The sequence below is a fragment of the Aythya fuligula genome, chromosome 2 (genome assembly GCF_009819795.1).
Source record: "Aythya fuligula isolate bAytFul2 chromosome 2, bAytFul2.pri, whole genome shotgun sequence".
NCBI lineage: Eukaryota > Metazoa > Chordata > Aves > Anseriformes > Anatidae > Aythya > Aythya fuligula.
In genome coordinates, this window is record NC_045560.1 from 128,173,811 (window position 1) to 128,190,945 (window position 17,135).

General features: G+C 35.8%; 1 long non-coding RNA gene across 1 annotated transcript in view; it reads right to left on the reverse strand.

Annotated features, from left to right (window-relative positions):
- The window catches only part of LOC116486803, a 61,251-nt gene that overhangs the window by 16,224 nt on the left and 27,892 nt on the right, over positions 1 to 17,135 (reverse strand). The window contains exon 4 of the long non-coding RNA XR_004252996.1: positions 26 to 90. This is a non-coding gene — a long non-coding RNA (uncharacterized LOC116486803). The remainder of the gene's footprint in view (positions 1 to 25; positions 91 to 17,135) is intronic.

Here is a 17,135-nt window from a genome sequence, read left to right on the forward strand (position 1 = left end):
AAAGAGAGAAAAGAGTACCACCTACTTGTAATGACAGGGATGACTGTTATAGATTAGCAGAGTTTCAGTATTCACATCCTGGGTCATATCCTGGCAAAAGTAAAATGATGTTTAAAAGCAGTAGAAGTATTACTGGCTGCGACCAAAAAGCTTTAACCTTACTCTGACTTTAGAGTTTTTCAAGCTATAAGTTAAAGTTGATGAGGTTTGAATTTTTTACTTTACTTTTTACTTCTTTGGGAAGTTTTTATGTTTGTGGTGTTGATGTCTCCAAGTGAAATCAATTGGCATGCTACCACTGTTGTAAAAAGAAGTCAAAATGAATAAATCTTTTACTAACTGTGTTGATAAAGTTAAGTCACCAATGGAAAAATTGATGGTCATGTTACTTTTCAATGGCTTACAGTGACCGCTCTAAACTATTATGTTAATTTGGTAGAATTATGTAATAAACAAAGCTATACAGTCATTTTTAAGGACAATCTAAGAAAACATCCTTGCAACACTGCAAACAAGTTCATTTTACCTAACCTTTATAAATATCTTCTGGCAAAACTGGAAATGTTTTTATTTGACTGTAAGTCTGTTTTGGAATTTGGTTTACATGAGGATAGCTGTGATCCATGGGGTAATATACAGCTCCAAATTAAAAAAGCTTGTTTTTCTCCCTCATTCTAGTACTATCATACTATAGGGCTTTAACTATGTCTTGTAAATCTTCATTTTTAAGTGATATGGGAAGGAATTCAGAATGCTATGATTTTTTTTCTTTCCAAATAGGAATTATAATGCTTTTTTTATCTTTATGTGTGAAGCTCTGAAATGTTGTAGATGTTGAAGTGTTGCAAAAAACAATATGTATGTTCTTAACATTATTAATTTTCACCAACCATTTTTGTTTCTTTAAAGACTTCATTCACTATTGTTTTTGTGTTTTTTTTTAAATAGTCCTGGACATTAATTTGATTTATATTATACAAATGTTTGATATAGGTTCCAGTTTAGAAAATATTATCTTCATACTAAATGCATTGAACAAAGTATTACATTGGCCAACTTATTGCCAAACATTGGCTCACATTTAATCAAACTGTAAACTTGTCATCTGCAAAAGAAAGAAATTTCAGTACAGCATTTAAAAACATACATACAATTGTAAAAGTACCTGAAACTATAGTAGCTGAAATAGCTTTTAAACCTATTAACATTTAATAATAATAATAATAATAATAATAATAATAATAATAATAATAATAATAATAATAATAATTTTCTAACAGAAGAATTCAGAATGCATTCCAAGTATCCAGCTTTTGTTTATTATATATGTTAGCAAGCATTACTAAGGTTGCTAGGGTAGTTTGTCAGTTTTTGCCTAATAGTCACATAAAGCTTTCATTAATGACCAGCATGAATTAGACCTTCCCATGGGCAACTTGAACTCAAGTATGGACTTTTATTAAGGATTTTTTAATTGAATGAACAATTTTCTTTTTTTTTTTTTTTAAGCAGAATAGTTATTTTTCTTCAGATGTTTCCCCCACTTAACTTATTTGGCCCTGAGGTGTTACTTAGGGGCATAATTAGTAAACATTCAGGGTTAATGCCCAAAAACTAGATTCAAAGTCCTGATTATATTTTCCTTTTTATCTGTGTTTTAATTTTGTTTTCTTGATCATGAAGACCAAGAGATGTTTAAACACTGATTTTTTTCAGAAATGTTTAATGATGTTTAAAAAATAAAATCTCAATAAAAATTGAAGGTATGCTAATATATAACTTAGAACTGTCCTCTATGTCAAACAAATAAGGTATTGTGCTTGATTTTACTGTTATTATAGTAATTAATTTATTTGTAAAATGTCTCAAATTGATAAGTAAAATTTTTGTTTCTGCTTTCGACGGCAATACTTTGTGTGAGCATCCTTTCTGATTATTGAAAACCAGTCTATAACACAGCATCTGGGAATTGGTAGAAGTAAAAATATACCAAGAAAATGCATATCTAACAAACAGAACAAACCAAAGTCTCTCCCATGTTCCAAGTAATTTCTAGAATAGCAGAACCGAGTAAGTCCATCTGTGCTTATTTGTGTCTCAAAGCAGAGAACCCACTCAGTGAAATCACTGAAAACAATAATAGCAATAATAAGAAATATTTCTGTTGTGCTTATCTATTCAAAGTACTATGAAAATAATAGCTGCACTAACAACTTCCTGGCAGCACTGATAAACCACCACATATATATTGTTTGTGATAATGATAAAACAGATGTGAAGTTGGAATAGCCAAGTAGTTTCATCTGAGTTTCATCTGAGTAGTGAGGACAACAGAAGTTCATGGCAGTTGATCCTATATTTAATCCATTAAAACTATGGAAAAATAAGAAACTATTGCTGAAGATGGTAAAAAGTAATAGCCTTTCCTGTGTTAAAAATAAGAAAAAAAAAAATAAGAAAGAAAAAAAAAAGTTATTGAATTCTGTGTAGTTGATGCTGTTATCTGTTAAATGAGAGAAAAATACTTTTTTTTTTTTTTCAGATCTTAATAAACAGTGTTTTATGAATGAGATTTTATGCTCAAGATGTATCTCAACTGTGATTTAATATAAGTTGCTTCTTACTGTGCTGAAGTTTCCTCTCAAGTTTTTTGTTGCATACCAATTCATGAAATAAAATATAATATATTGTTCCTATGCCCTACTACGAGAAATGTAACACTGCTGCCCTTTCTCCTATGCCACCCACATGAAATCCACAGAAAATTAGTCCCATGGGTGTCAAGTGGTCACTGTTTATCTACCTGTTTATCTATTCTTGCTACACACGAGAACTAATTAATATTAGTTCTGTAATTAATATCTGTAAGATCTTTTGAAGAACTTGAATAAAAGTCTTAGAGTAACACAGAAAAAAATATTTTTAATCAGGTAATTATAGCCTGTAAGTACCACATACTGCAGCTTTTGTGAGAACAGTACACATCCTGGCAATGGGGAACCTTAATCCATAACAACTACTTTACATTCACTGACTTATTGTACAAGTGAAAATGAAGGCATCGAATTTAAATTTCCCAAAGGTCGATACTGTAACTCTTATACTGTACATTGGAAGAACATTGATTATCTTTTTCAGTTTATCTTGTAGCATAAATTTAAGAAACATATTCCTTACTTCTTCTTAGTAAATTACATCTTTACTGAAGATTGTTCAACTGGAGATCTTTTCCAGAGATTACTGACACATGAGGAAACCCACATCTTCACAAGAGTTAGCAGTGAGTGGTGTGTAAAGGCAGAAGGCACAAGGTGGAGGACAAAAGGGAAGAGAAAGGAGAAAAGGAAGGAATCGGGATATTTTACAAATTTGGGCAGTATTTGGAGCCTCTTGTCAGTCTCCATGTGACATATGGACACTCTAGAAGATCCATTTATTCCACTACATTGTTTGAACGTCCTCATGCTTACATAGCTTTCTATTAAAATAGTGGACTTTTAAATACTATATATATATATATATAATATATATATATAATATATAATATATAATATATAATATATAATATATAATATATAATATATAATATATAATATATAATATATAATATATAATATATAATATATAATATATAATATATAATATATAATATATAATATATAATATATAATATATAATATATAATATATAATATATAATATATAATATTACAGATCCTAGCCCAGGAGGTGGCAAGGCTCATTGAGAGGACTTTAAACTAGGTAAGAAGGGCTGAAATAAGGCTTGTTGGAGGTGTGCCAGGGGGAACAATGGCAAGGCCAGGGGAGAAGGCAATGGCCCAACTGAAGTGCATCTACACTAATGCATGCAGCATGGGTAACAAACAAGAGGAGCTGGAAGCCATTGTGCAGCAGGTTATGACTTGGTTGTCATCACAGAAACTTGGTAGGACCACTCTAATGACTGGAGTGCTGCTATGTCTGGCTATAGGCTCTTCAGAAGGGACAGGCAACACAGAAGGGGTGGTGGTGTGGCTCTCTATATCAGAGAGTTTTTTGATGTTGTGGAACTTGAGGCTGGAAATAATATGGTTGAGTCCCTATGAGTTAGGATCAGCAAGAAGGCCAACAAGACAAGCATCCTGCTGGGGGTCTGTTATAGGTTGCTGAACCAGGATGAGGAGATGGATGAGGAATTCTACAGGCAGCTGACAGAAGCTGTGAAATCATCAGCGCTTGTTCTCGTGGGGGGACTTCCACTTCCCAGACATATCCTGGAAGCACAACACAGACCAGAGAAAACAGTCTAGAAGGTTTCTGGACAGTGTGGAAGATAACTTCCTGATGCATCTGGAGCTCAATCTGGCTACTGCTGTTAAAGATAACATAAAATAATTTTATAAATACATCAACAGAAAAAGGAGGACTAAGGAGAATCTCCTTTACTAGATGCGGGGGGAAACTTAGTTACAAGAGATGAGGAAAAGGTGGAGGTGCTTAATGCCTTCTTCACCTCAGTCTTTAGCGGCAATACTGGTTGTTCTCTGGATACCCAGTACCCTGAGCTGGTGGAAGGGGATGGGGAGAAGAATGTGGCTCTCATGATCCACCAAGAAATGGTTGGTGACCTGCTGCAGCACTTGGACAGCAAGTCGATGGGGCCAGATGGTATCCACCCAATGATACTGAGAGAACCAGCAGAGGAGCTGGGCAAGCCACTTTCCATTATTTCTCAGCAGTCCTGGCTATCAGGGGAGATCCCAATCGACTGACAGCTAGCAAACATGACACCCATCTACAATAAGGGCCAGAGGGTAGACCCCAGGGAATTATAGGCCTGCTAGTTTGACCTCAGTGCCAAGGAAGCTCATGGAGCAGATTATCTTGAGTGTCATCACACGGCACTTACTGAGCAAGCAGGCTATCAGGCCCAGTCAGCATGGGCTTATGAAAGGCAGGTCCTGCTTGACGAACCTGATCTCCTTCTACGACAAAGTGACCCGCTTGGTGGATGAGGGAAAGGCTGTGGATGTGGTCTACCTTGATTTCAGTAAGGCTTTTGACACTGTTTCCCACAGCATTCTCCTCAAGAAACTGGCTGCTCTTGGCTTGGACTGGCGCACGCTTCATTTGGTTAAAAACTGGCTGGGTAGCTGGGCCCAAAGAGCTGTGGTGAATGGAGTCAAATCCAGTTGGAGGCCGGTCACTAGCGGCATCCCCCAGGGCTCAGTACTGGGGCCAGTCCCCTTTAATATCTTTATCAATGATCTGGATGAGAGGATCAAGTGCACCCTCAGTAAGTTTGCAGATGACACCAAGTTAGGTGCATGTGTCAACCTGCTCGAGGGTAGGAAGGCTCTGCAGGACGATCTGGATAGGCTGCACCGATGGGCTGAGGCCAACTGTATGCAGTTCAACAAGGCCAAGTGCCAGGTCCTGTACCCGTTGCGCAACAACCCCAAGCAGAGCTACAGGCTGGAAGAGGAATGGTTGGAAAGCTGCCTGGCAGAGAAGGACCCGGGAGTATTGGTTGATAGTCGACTGAATATGACCCAGCAGTGTGCTCAGGTGGCCAAGAAGGCCATCAGCATCCTGGCTTGTATAAGAAGCAGTGTGGCCAGCAGGTCTAAGGAAGTGATTGTCCCCCTGTACTCAGCTCTGGTGAGGCTGCACCTCGAGTACTGTGTTTAGTTTTGGGTCCCTCACTACAAGAAGGACATGGAGGTGCTCAGGAGAGCCCAGAGAAGGGTGACAAAGCTGGTGAGGGGTCTGGAGAACAAATCCTACAAGGAGCGGCTGAGGGAGCTGGGCTTGTTCAGCCTGGAGAAAAGGAGGCTCAGGGGCAACCTTATTGCTCTCTACCTTAAAGGAGGCTGTAGAGAGGTGGGATTGGTCTGTTCTCCCATGTGCCTGGCAACAGGTCGAGGGGGAGTGGACTAAAGGTGTGCCAGGGAAGTTTAGATTGGATATTAGGAAAAACTTCTTTGCCGAAAGGGTTGTTAGGCATTGGAATGGGCTGCCCAGGGAAGTGGTGGAGTCACCATCCCTGAAGGTCTTTAAAAGATGTAGAGCTTAGTGATATGGTTTAGTGGAGGACTGGTTAGTGTTAGGTCAGAGGTTGGACTCAGTGATCTTGTAGGTCTCTTCCAACCTAGAATATTCTGTGATTCTGTAATATAAATAATATATAAATACTATATATATATATATATATATAATTCAAAGGTAAATTATGGCCTTTGTTTTCAAATTTCTTGTGCATAACATCATACATATTTCTTATAGCATTATTTCTTTCAAAGTCATCAGTTTCTGTCTGTTTTTACTGTAGCTTATTCATAGAATCACAAAATCATTAAGGTTGGAAAAGACCTCCAAGATCATCTGGTCCAACTGTCCCTTTACCACTAATATTACCCACTAAGGTAATTCAAGTCTACCTTTCCTTGAAATCTCATTTTAAAATAATGGGTATATTAATGGCCTATTAATAGGCTGTCATTTAAAATAAGGTTAAATGATTAAAAAGTAAGACCAAGCTTAAAGCCTTGTTCTGAAAAATGCTTCATTTTTTGCATTCCTTGCAGCTATTTATGTTCAAAATTGTGTAGTTAGAGGGTAAATTTCAAATACAATAGTCTGTTTTACCATTATGATGAAAACTGTACTAAAATTGGCGATATTAATTAAGCTTTCTCTGGGACTTTTGACTTCTGATGCAGAAGTTGCTTTTATAGATTTGTTTCTTCAAAGGTCTGTCATACACTAAATGAATGTGACGTTTAAATGATATATTGTCATTGCACCTTGTCATTTTGTTTAGGGACTAGAAACTAGTCTCTTCAATACAGTAAGGAAAGTGTTCAATATGCAAAGGTTTGAGTCACATTATTCCCTTTAATTTTAATGGGACTTATATGGATAAATCTATGTGCTGAAAATCATTAGGAGTTAATATCTTTAGTATTTACGTTTCCCAGTTTTGTTCTCTGAACCTTTGTGCCTGGTTACCTCCACTTCTGAAAAGTTCCTGAGGGGAGCAGTGGAGGGAGAAGTATAAAGTAATCAAAGGAAAGGTATTCAGACTTCAATATGTCTATGGTACATTCTCAAAGGTAGTAAATAGGTAATCCATATGAAATGGGAGAAAAGGTAGTTTTGAAATTACACTCTCCTTAAAATCTCCTTTGAAATCATAATCTACTTAATTATTGTGTGTTTTGTGCAATATATTTTTTTCTTCTTCTTAAATTATGTAAGAAATATGTATTGATATTGAAGTCTGACACTTCGGTGAAGTATATCAAATGGACACACAGTTATACAGTTAACAAAAAAAAAACTTTAGAGGTTGTACTTAGAGTGTAACTTCAATGTATACATACATTCCCGTGAATTGCAGGCTGAAAGGTATTCAGATGGAATCCATCTGGTATCCCTAAAATTTGTGAGGGAATGTCTTTTCTCTGTTAAAGAAAGTTAAAGATCATTTTTTAGTTCTGTTCAGTTTTGTTTCATGAGAAAATCCTGAATGTTTAATTACTCCTGAGGAGAAAAAAATAGATAGATAGATATAGATAGATATAGATAGATATAGATAGAATAGATAGATAGATAGATAGATAGATAGATAGATAGATAGATTATAAAGAAAGTAAGAAGGAAGAGACAAATAAAAGCCTAGTAACGTAATTCAAACACATGAAAATAAATAGTTAAGTGCTAGCTTTGGGTTCTGTTCCTTCCACCACTACCTTTACTGAAATCAGTGGAACTAAACTTGAGTTTGAATAAAAGCAGCATATAGTATGAAAGGAAAAAAAAATCAAAATATATTGTTTAATCTTACTCAGATCTTAGCCTATTGACTCAAACAGTAAGCATCTAATTTGCTTTGAGAGTTGCTCAGCACTGCCAAACATACCATTCAAATGCACTTTTTTGGCAGCCTTGTATGCAGCTTGTATTTATTAGATAGGCAGCTATTTGAGTTGATTAGCTACAAACATGTCATGAAAAAGAAATAATTACTCATTCACTATAAGTACATGTAGTTTTCTTCACCACTTGCTGACTCAGCTTCACTTGTGGTCTGAAAGATGAAGTTATATGGGTTCTTCATATTCTTGTTTTAATTTGTAATGTTGGGAGGAATAAAACAGACCGTCTGCTACAGCTTGTCCTTGTTCAGTTTACTGGTCCCTAGGACAGAGCCTAGAGAATCTCTCCACTAGCCAGTCACCAGCAGACTCAACTATGGAGTTGGCATATCCAACTGCTACCTTATTCTTCCTACAGTCCGTGATGCTGAGGGTTAGGGAAGGAGGAGACATTACTAATATGCAGCACACTGATTACACACAACTGGAAAACAACTTAAGAACTGGTGCCAAGTGGTACAAATAAGCCTGTACCCAGATCAGAATTTAGCAGAGACTGTAGCATCATGGACTGACTTGACTATATCACTCCCCAGGCAACATATGGAAATTACACTCATCAGAGAATTTTCCTGATTTTGTAATCCAGCAGAACTGATCATGGACTTGTGAAGAGCTCTTCTTGGCACCTCCAAGAAGCAGAAATTACAAGTGACGTAACTTTTTACTGGAGCAGTTAAAATATCATGGTCCTGATTTTCATATTGACATTGGGACCATAACTGTTTTACTGGTTTCTTTTTTAGCTAACTAATGTTCCCAGGTAGTGTTCTGATCTGGAATGTAGTTAAAACATAGTCATGGCCCGGAAGTAATAAGAATGAAGTAGAGAATGCCTTCAGCACCTAGCTAATGAGTTCATCCTTCCAACAATCTTTCTCTTTACAGGAAGAAGTTTAGTTTTATTACTGCCCCTTCTGGTTCTTCAGGATATATACTTGGAAGGGTTCTTGCTTAACTCTTCTGGCTGCCCTCCATGCTTCTTAGAAATAATAATAATTACACACCTTGTTCTCCTCTTGATGGACTCTGAATACCGCTTGAATATGAATAGCTTGATACATACACTGGTTTATTTAAGATCCTATCTGATTTTTGACACAACAGCTTATAGTAACACACCTTCATATGAAAGGCAGTTGAAAACAACTGGCAGAGCTCTGAGGAGACAAGTGCTAAGCACTTGGAGAAAATGCCAGTTATATAGATTTAGAACGATAGGCACTGTCACAGCACCAGCCATAGTGAAAGAATTATTGCAATTCACATTTGGAGAAAGAACGTACTCAGAAATAGAATTACACATGTAATAGATTGCATCAGACATGTAGAGGAAAACCAAACATATCAAACTCTGGAGCCATCTAATGTCATGTGAAAAATGTGATTTAGTATAAAGTCTGTCCCTGATGTGTGCCAAAACACAGTTACTTAGAAAGCTAACCACATTTCTGTACTTTCAGAGAGCTCTTTTCAGATAAATATGTAATAGTATAGACTTTGCTATAATTAACAGATTAAAATGTGCAGAATTTTCTGAAGAGAATTTCATGGAATATCATCAGATGTCAATGCATGTCACCCATGTGCAAGTTTAATTTGGGATTTGTTGAAGGAAAGCCATATGTAGGAAGCAAAGCAAGGTACCCTTGATATTTAACAACACAGTTGCTGTCAGCAGGATGCTTGGAAGATAACAGAAGTAACCTAAGCTAAGACTTTGTAAGTAGTGAGATTTCTGAAAATAAGTGTATATATATATATATATAAAAATAAAGTTTTGGAAGATGATGTCTAACTTGTAACAAACATGCAGAAGCAACACAGTTATAAAGGAATTCTAAGGTAAAACAGCTGAGTACCAGGAAAAAATAAATAAATAAATACATACATACATACACTAATAATAACTGGGAGGATGACAAAAGGGAACAGGGTTTAACCTCTGTTGATGTGCCACAGAATAAGCTGACCTGAGCAAACATAGTTTTATTTTCAAAAGACCAGTATTTATGAATCAGTCAAAACAGTTCTAAAGTGAGGTAGGACACCTTAGCACAAAGTTTATCTGCCAGTGACTCCTCTTGATTTTACAGCCTAGAGGAAACTGCTGCATCTCCTCCACAATGACACACAGCAACAACTGGCAAATGTTTATGTACAGACAGTCAGATACTGTAACCAGGATTGTTAAAATGGAAAAACTTAGCTTATGGCAATTGATATGGTATCCAGCTACTGCACAAGCAAGTCATTAGTGCTGTATTTTAACAAAATGAGATTGTAATTAGGTGCCTTTGATTCTAAAGGCAGAATGAGTTGCACATTTCTGGCTGCTGTTCCCAAAGCGTGACATCAGAGCAATCAGTGATAGACTGTCATTCTCTGATCACCCCACATTTTTACTCCATTACTAACTCGCAACTAGTCCCTGGGCAAGACAAGATTCTCAGTCATCAGTGAGCAATAAATATCTCTGCCAGAGTTGATAAGATTTCACAGACACATATAGTACTTTTTGTTTTGTTCCTGTTTTTCAGTTTCACAAGCTGTCTCTGTGTCGAAGTTGGATCTGGCTCTCTGTTGACTTGTGGCTGCTTTGCGTCAGTAGGAACTAACAGTGCTCCTTTGTTCTATCTTGCCTGGAATAGGACAGTCAGAATAACTTGCTTTCACTCCACCATGTGGAAAGACCATCCACAATATCCCCCAAACCCAAAATTCCCACCTGTTACAGTGACCTATGCGTCATTGCAGACAAACAGGGTAACTTGCTTGTCTCTTTTGGGCTGTGGCCAGTGCATTCTGGCTGTAGGGCTAGGAAATCCTACAGTACTGTGGTTTAGTATGAAGTTACCTGTACTCTCTTTCTCTCAGGAACTGAACAGAGTCTTGCTAGCCCATTGACTTCAGCACACAGAGTAATTACCGAACTGGGTCCAGAATCTGGAACTACACATCCCAAAATGGAGATTAATGATTCAAGAGCTATTCCCCAAAATATGTGGTATTACCATAGGACATTGCAAATGATGTGTGAAATGAGACACCTTTGCTGATTGGCAGTGCACAAAGAGGATAAAGAGAATGACTTGTAATTATTACTGTGCTCTGATATTCAGCCTATACAAAGACAGAGAAGTCCAATATATTCAAAAAGTTTAGATTTGCTTAAAATAAGAATAAACTGGTTAGAAACTTCTTATTAACAAACTTCAACAGAACGTTATTTTGGAAGTGAGAAGGATGAAAAAAAAAAAAAAAAAAAAGAGAGAGAGAGACATTTTACATGAGCCTCCTCCCCTCAAAGATTATCACTTTCTTTCCCTTTGCTTTCAAAAACACAGATACCTTTCAAGCACAACTTGAATTACTCAACTCCCTCAAATACCAGGATGATGGTGAGGAGTTTGGGAAGATAGGAGAGGGGAAGCCATGATATTAGTAAAGCTTTGAGAGGACTGTGGATGTACATTTATCTGTCAACATAACAGATGCAGTGATATCTCTTACTGACAGAAATGAATACAAGGTATGTCTGCCAAAGCACAGGTTAAGAATTAGTTTTTCCAATTTTATGAGTTTTATATTTTGTGGCAAATTATGAAGTATACCTTACCCATCTGACAAATAAACTGTTAGCAAAACATTTAAAATAACTGAAGAAAGTGCATGCACCAGCATCTAGCACCAGTTTTGTAAGCTTCTTAAAAGCAATTTCAGTAAATTCAAAAAACTACACATTAAGATGAATATGTCAGACAAATCAGAATCCCTCCAGTTCTGAAGATGAACTGTATTATTTTTATATGAGCTGTTTTGCAAAAGTGAAATGAAGTTACATGTAGAGAGCGAATTAAAGAATATTAATTCCTGGAGAATTAATCTTTTCATGTTTTCTAAGTGGTCAAACAATTTTTTCACCTGTTTTAGGGATCAGCATCTTCCATTTGTTTAATTGATAAAAGTACAACGAAAATTTGTTATATGATATTTTTATTAAAGAAAAATATATATATATATAACATCAATGTTCACAATTTCAATTGATTAAAATTTGTTCCATAGACCATCAGAAGATATAAAGAAAACTATTACTGACTTGTTTCTAAGGGTATCTATTAAGAATCAGAACTAGGCCCAACGCTATTCAGTATTCCCAGCTGTGTTATGAAGGTTCATACCAAAATTAGCATTCTAAGGATCTGAGTATGACAGAAAAGTTAGTTGAGTGTTACATGATGATAAGATCCAGGAAGAAGAGATCCCTTGACAAGGTAAACCCATTAAAACTAAATAAATATTTTTTTTTTAAATAAAAATCATTTTAGAGGAGACAAATGCAAAGTTATGCATCATTAGAAAGGAATTTCACCCCCAAAAACTGGGGTACGGTGCCTCAAAATTCCTCCACTCTGCAAGGATTTATTGGCCATAGTCGACCAGCAACTCAACATGAGCTCCCACTGTGAAGCTGCATGAACAGAGCTAATATAATCCTTAAATCCTGATGCAATTGTTGGAATATTTCCCATAGATCTGCTGTCCATATTTTAATGGGAATAGTTGAAGAGAAAAAAAAATAATAATAGGTTGCATAATTTGAGAGCAGAAGAAAAATCTTTTCTGTGAATGTATAAACTCAATCTGATTATTGAAAAAAAAAAAAAAAAAAAAAAAAAAAAAGGACTGGGAGCAATTAAAGTTTATAGATGAGAGAAAATCCTTCTATGCAAAGCTTCTTTATCCTGAAGGGAGAATAATGCAGCAACCACCCCATCCATGAAAAATTTGGGAAAAAAAAGGGTCTGGAAGCTGAAGACTGACATATCAGATATAGAACAGTTTTCTAACAGCAAAAATAAATGTTGAAATAAATTGCCCCAAAATGATGAATTCTTGCTATTGGTATATCTTCAAATCATGATACATGTCAGAATTTCACCAAATCCTTGCTGTTTTTAGTTAAATAATAACTTTATTAGGCTTAATACCAGATAAACCAAATAGAAATCAAATAGATAAAATGTTAGAGTCTTCAACCTTGCAGCAAACTAGCTGATGTTAGATTCCAGAAATTCAAAACACAATACAAAAAGTAAAGAACAGAAAAAAAAAAATAGAACGATATATTAAAAATTACATTGTCTGAAGATCTGAGGCCTGACTTGGGGCTTTTGTTATATGTGAGGATCTCTGACTCTAGACCATATGCTCTACTGTGGTATGTATTGCATAGCTATGGAAAATGTCTTAATGTAGGTATTTTTCATTCGCATAAAATTGTCTGTAAGAATTTATATCCCAGCTGGTATGATGTTATACAGAAACAATATCATGTGTTGTTCTGCAAGCTGTGCATATGTTTGGTTTCTGAGGCCAAAAATCAGGATGTGGTTTGAAGAAAAGTAGGAGGAGTCAACTAGTAAAAGTGTTATACCATATGACAACCTCAAAAAAAAAAAAAAAAAAAACTATCAGTCGAGAAAATATATAGCAGAAGCAGCGACTGCCTTTGCTGCAATAACTAGTGATCTGGTGTGCACATGTGCACACTCACATACCACTGGAGTTTTAAAAGCATAGCATTGCAACCTGTTGCTTGTGTAGTCTAAATTTCTGTAACCATACACCATACAGCAAAAACACTGTTTGTGATGTAATCTGATACTTTGTGCCAGTAGAAATCACTCTGAGTTTCACTATATTAGTGCCCAACAAAATTATTAGAAACAAAAAATGGCTTCCTTGTCTAGGACAGAAGACAGGATGGTCATGTTACACTGTATAGAGGTCAGCTTGTTGACTCCTGAGTAACTATCTACTAGAGGGTAATGATCTGTAGGTCATATTTGTGAGTTTTAAAGACATGAGAAGGGTAGGACTCATGACCTGGAAAGTGACCAACCTCTAAAAGGTTTAACGTACTTCTTCATCAGGTGAGTCATGCACCATGAACATGCCTGAAAATATTTTACTGCAGGACCTAATATGGCCAAGTGGAAACACTTATTTTTTTTAATCCCTAAGTTAACATAATAGGTCCTCTTAAGTATTTAACTTGTCTTAGAGATTCACAGTGGAGTGAAAGTAAACAGTTTCAATCTCAGTAAGTATACACAGTACAAGAATTGAAAAATAATTAAATTAACTCCAAAAGCAGCTGTATATATGTCTACTCTTGATATATAAACCAGTTCAAATAGTAGCAAAATTAGGTTTCTTGGGGAAATCACAGTATTTGTAGCTCCCTGTTTGTTTCCTACATTAATTTTTTGAAGTGTGTTAAAATTTTGAGACTCCATATGGACACATTTAGTCACATTAATTTCTCTAGTATGTTCAATCAAGTTTTCAGTAGTTACTTTTTTTTTTTTTTTTAATTCTGTGTTTTCTGACTGTATGATTAATGTAAGTAAATAAGTAATCACCAAATGGAATGAAATTCTGCTTCCTGAACTTATGTAAGTACTACAGTTGTAGTAACTTGAAATAGTAACGTGATTAAACTATACAGAAATTAGCCATTTTCACAATTAAAGCGTGAGCCCAAGAGATCCTCCTAAAAGTTTGAACCACTCTGGATTTAATTAAAAACAGATAATACATGAAAGTTTATTCCCATGGGTTATTTTCTATTTTAATTTCTACCTTACCAACAATCCTAAAACATCCCTTTGTCTCATCTAATAAGTACAATTTCTTATTTTTGTATAGGGCCACATTTGGTGGCATCTGGCAAACATGTGTTGGTGCTATGACAGACGTTTCACACACCTGCGCTTCAGTTGTGAGCTGGTGCCTACTACTGGCAAAGCAGCAGGTAAAGGACATCTTTGTTACTTCGTTGATAATCTAGAAAGTAAAATACTGTATTCCTAATTCTGATGTTCTGATAAACCATTTCAAGTCTGTTTTTGATTAGTTGTTTTTCCTAGCCTGAATGCTGAAAGTTTCAAACATCGATGAAAAAAATGTTAATGTCTATAACCTCGTAAACTCAGACCTGTGTTTGAGGCCAGAAGATATTTCAGGGCTGCATTGTAAAAACATGAAAAAACACTTGGGGCAAGCCTAGGGCATGGCTTAGGATATGCAAGAGAAGAAATCTCAGGCACACTACTCCATGCATAGTTTGAGAGTAGCCATCATCAGTACTTCCAATATTTTCTGTAGAGAAAATTTTTTACTTTCATGTAGCTTTTCTACAAATTCCATTAATTTCACACTAATACCCTTTCATGTAATACAAAATATGTACAGATACATGGAGACGCATAGGTCACCAAAATCATCTAAATGAGATTCACAGCAATCCAAGTCTTGTCTTGTTCTTTCAAAATATATTAATTATATCAATGATACTTCTACCTATATGAGTACAATTAAAAGAATTAACCTACAGTGTTAAGCAAACTTCCCTCTGAAAAATTCTACATTTGCTAATACTTCAGTAACTTTCTGTTTATAAAATTTGAGAAAGTCTACATGAAATGATCTATTGTACTTAGAGTCCCAGGAAACACTGTGGGTGGCTGACATTGCCACATTGCAGAAGAAAAATTTGGAAATTAAGCTGAAAATACAGTGCAAAAGATGCTGGACACTTCATTTTCCTTGTTGTTCAAGTACAGACCAGTGTGAAAACATCACTACTTTCTAAATCATTCCCCTTTAGAATCCACCTCTGCTTAAGAAAGAATCCATGACAATTTCCAGGAAATGAGTAGCAAACCACATCCAACAACCCAAAGATCTCTGTGTTTCCCCATCAGCCCTTTCCTTTCTTGCAAAATCCTCTGTGAACCCAACATAGTTGTTGTTTGGCAACTGGTGCAGGATCCTGTAATGCCTTTGGTGTACAATTAGCAAGTAGGGTAGGTGAACAGGAAATGGCCAGGCTTTTTAGAGTTAGTGTTGAGGATTTGATACCCTCACTACACATATGTCAGGATGTCTTCATGTGGTCCCATAAACCTAATGTCTGTTTGAAAATGGTGTGCTTGTGTGAGCTCCCAGAGAGTACATCTCAGTTTAGTTTTGTCCAAAAGGAAGCCAACTCCTGCATAATGAGACAACATTAACGCAATGTTGAAAGGAGTACAGTATGTGGGGACAGTCAGGAGAGTCACTTCAGAAGCACACTTCTGACAGACACTTGGAAATAAGATACACCTAATTTATCTCATTTTACCTTTTCTGGGTAATCTCTTTAAGGCTGTGATATTTATCAATACCAACAAAAAGTATTTTTCATGCTGCACTCAAAAACATCAGCCTGCTTATTTATGGGGAAAAGCCATGTCATTTACATATTACTTGACTCAATCAGAATTACTCTAAAGGTAAAGGGTCTTCCAGTGATGGTTAAATGTTAAATGATAATTTAACAAACACTCTTGAGATGTTTTCTGAACATAGATATCCCTGAAAGTTTAGAAGCTGAAATATAAATATGTGCCATACTAATGCTAAGAATGTTTTTGAGAAGCTGACAAAATTCTGCTGATCACGGGATCTCCTGAAGGAGGCTTTTTTATTCACAGCAATCCTCCTGTCAGTCTTAAGAGACATTTATATTGGTATGATATGAGAGAATAAATTGGCCTATTAAACACTTAAAAACAAGCAAACAAAAACAAAACAAAACAAAACAAAACAAAACAAAACAAAACAAAACAAAAAAAAAAAAAAAAACACCCCAAAGAAACTTAAAGCTGCCATCACCACCTTAAGGAACATGTTCTTTCAAGATGTGCAGTCCAAATCATCTTTTATCTCAAAAACTTTAAGTATAACAGGCAACTTCTAAGTACACTGTGACAAACGTTTCGACTGTATTATGAAACATATAAGATCACAGAACACTAGACAGAAACAGGCATTATCAAATTCTATTTACTAATAGGGCAACTAAGATTATTGTGTGCCCTACACACTTTTGCAATAGCAGCATGAACAGCCCCTGGGACAAGTCCTTCAGTCTGCCCTCAATGTCATGTCAAACTACTCTTTTCCCCTGCAAAATTTTATTTGTTATGAAATGTGGGTGGGGTTTTTTGAAGTTCTTTTTTCAGTTCCAAATATTTTTAAGAAAATTAAGTCATTTATTTTTTTTTTATTTGTATGCTTTATACATTATCCTTATTGTTTCTGAAATTCTCTTACTGTTTAGAAAATAAAGACTTTTCCAGGC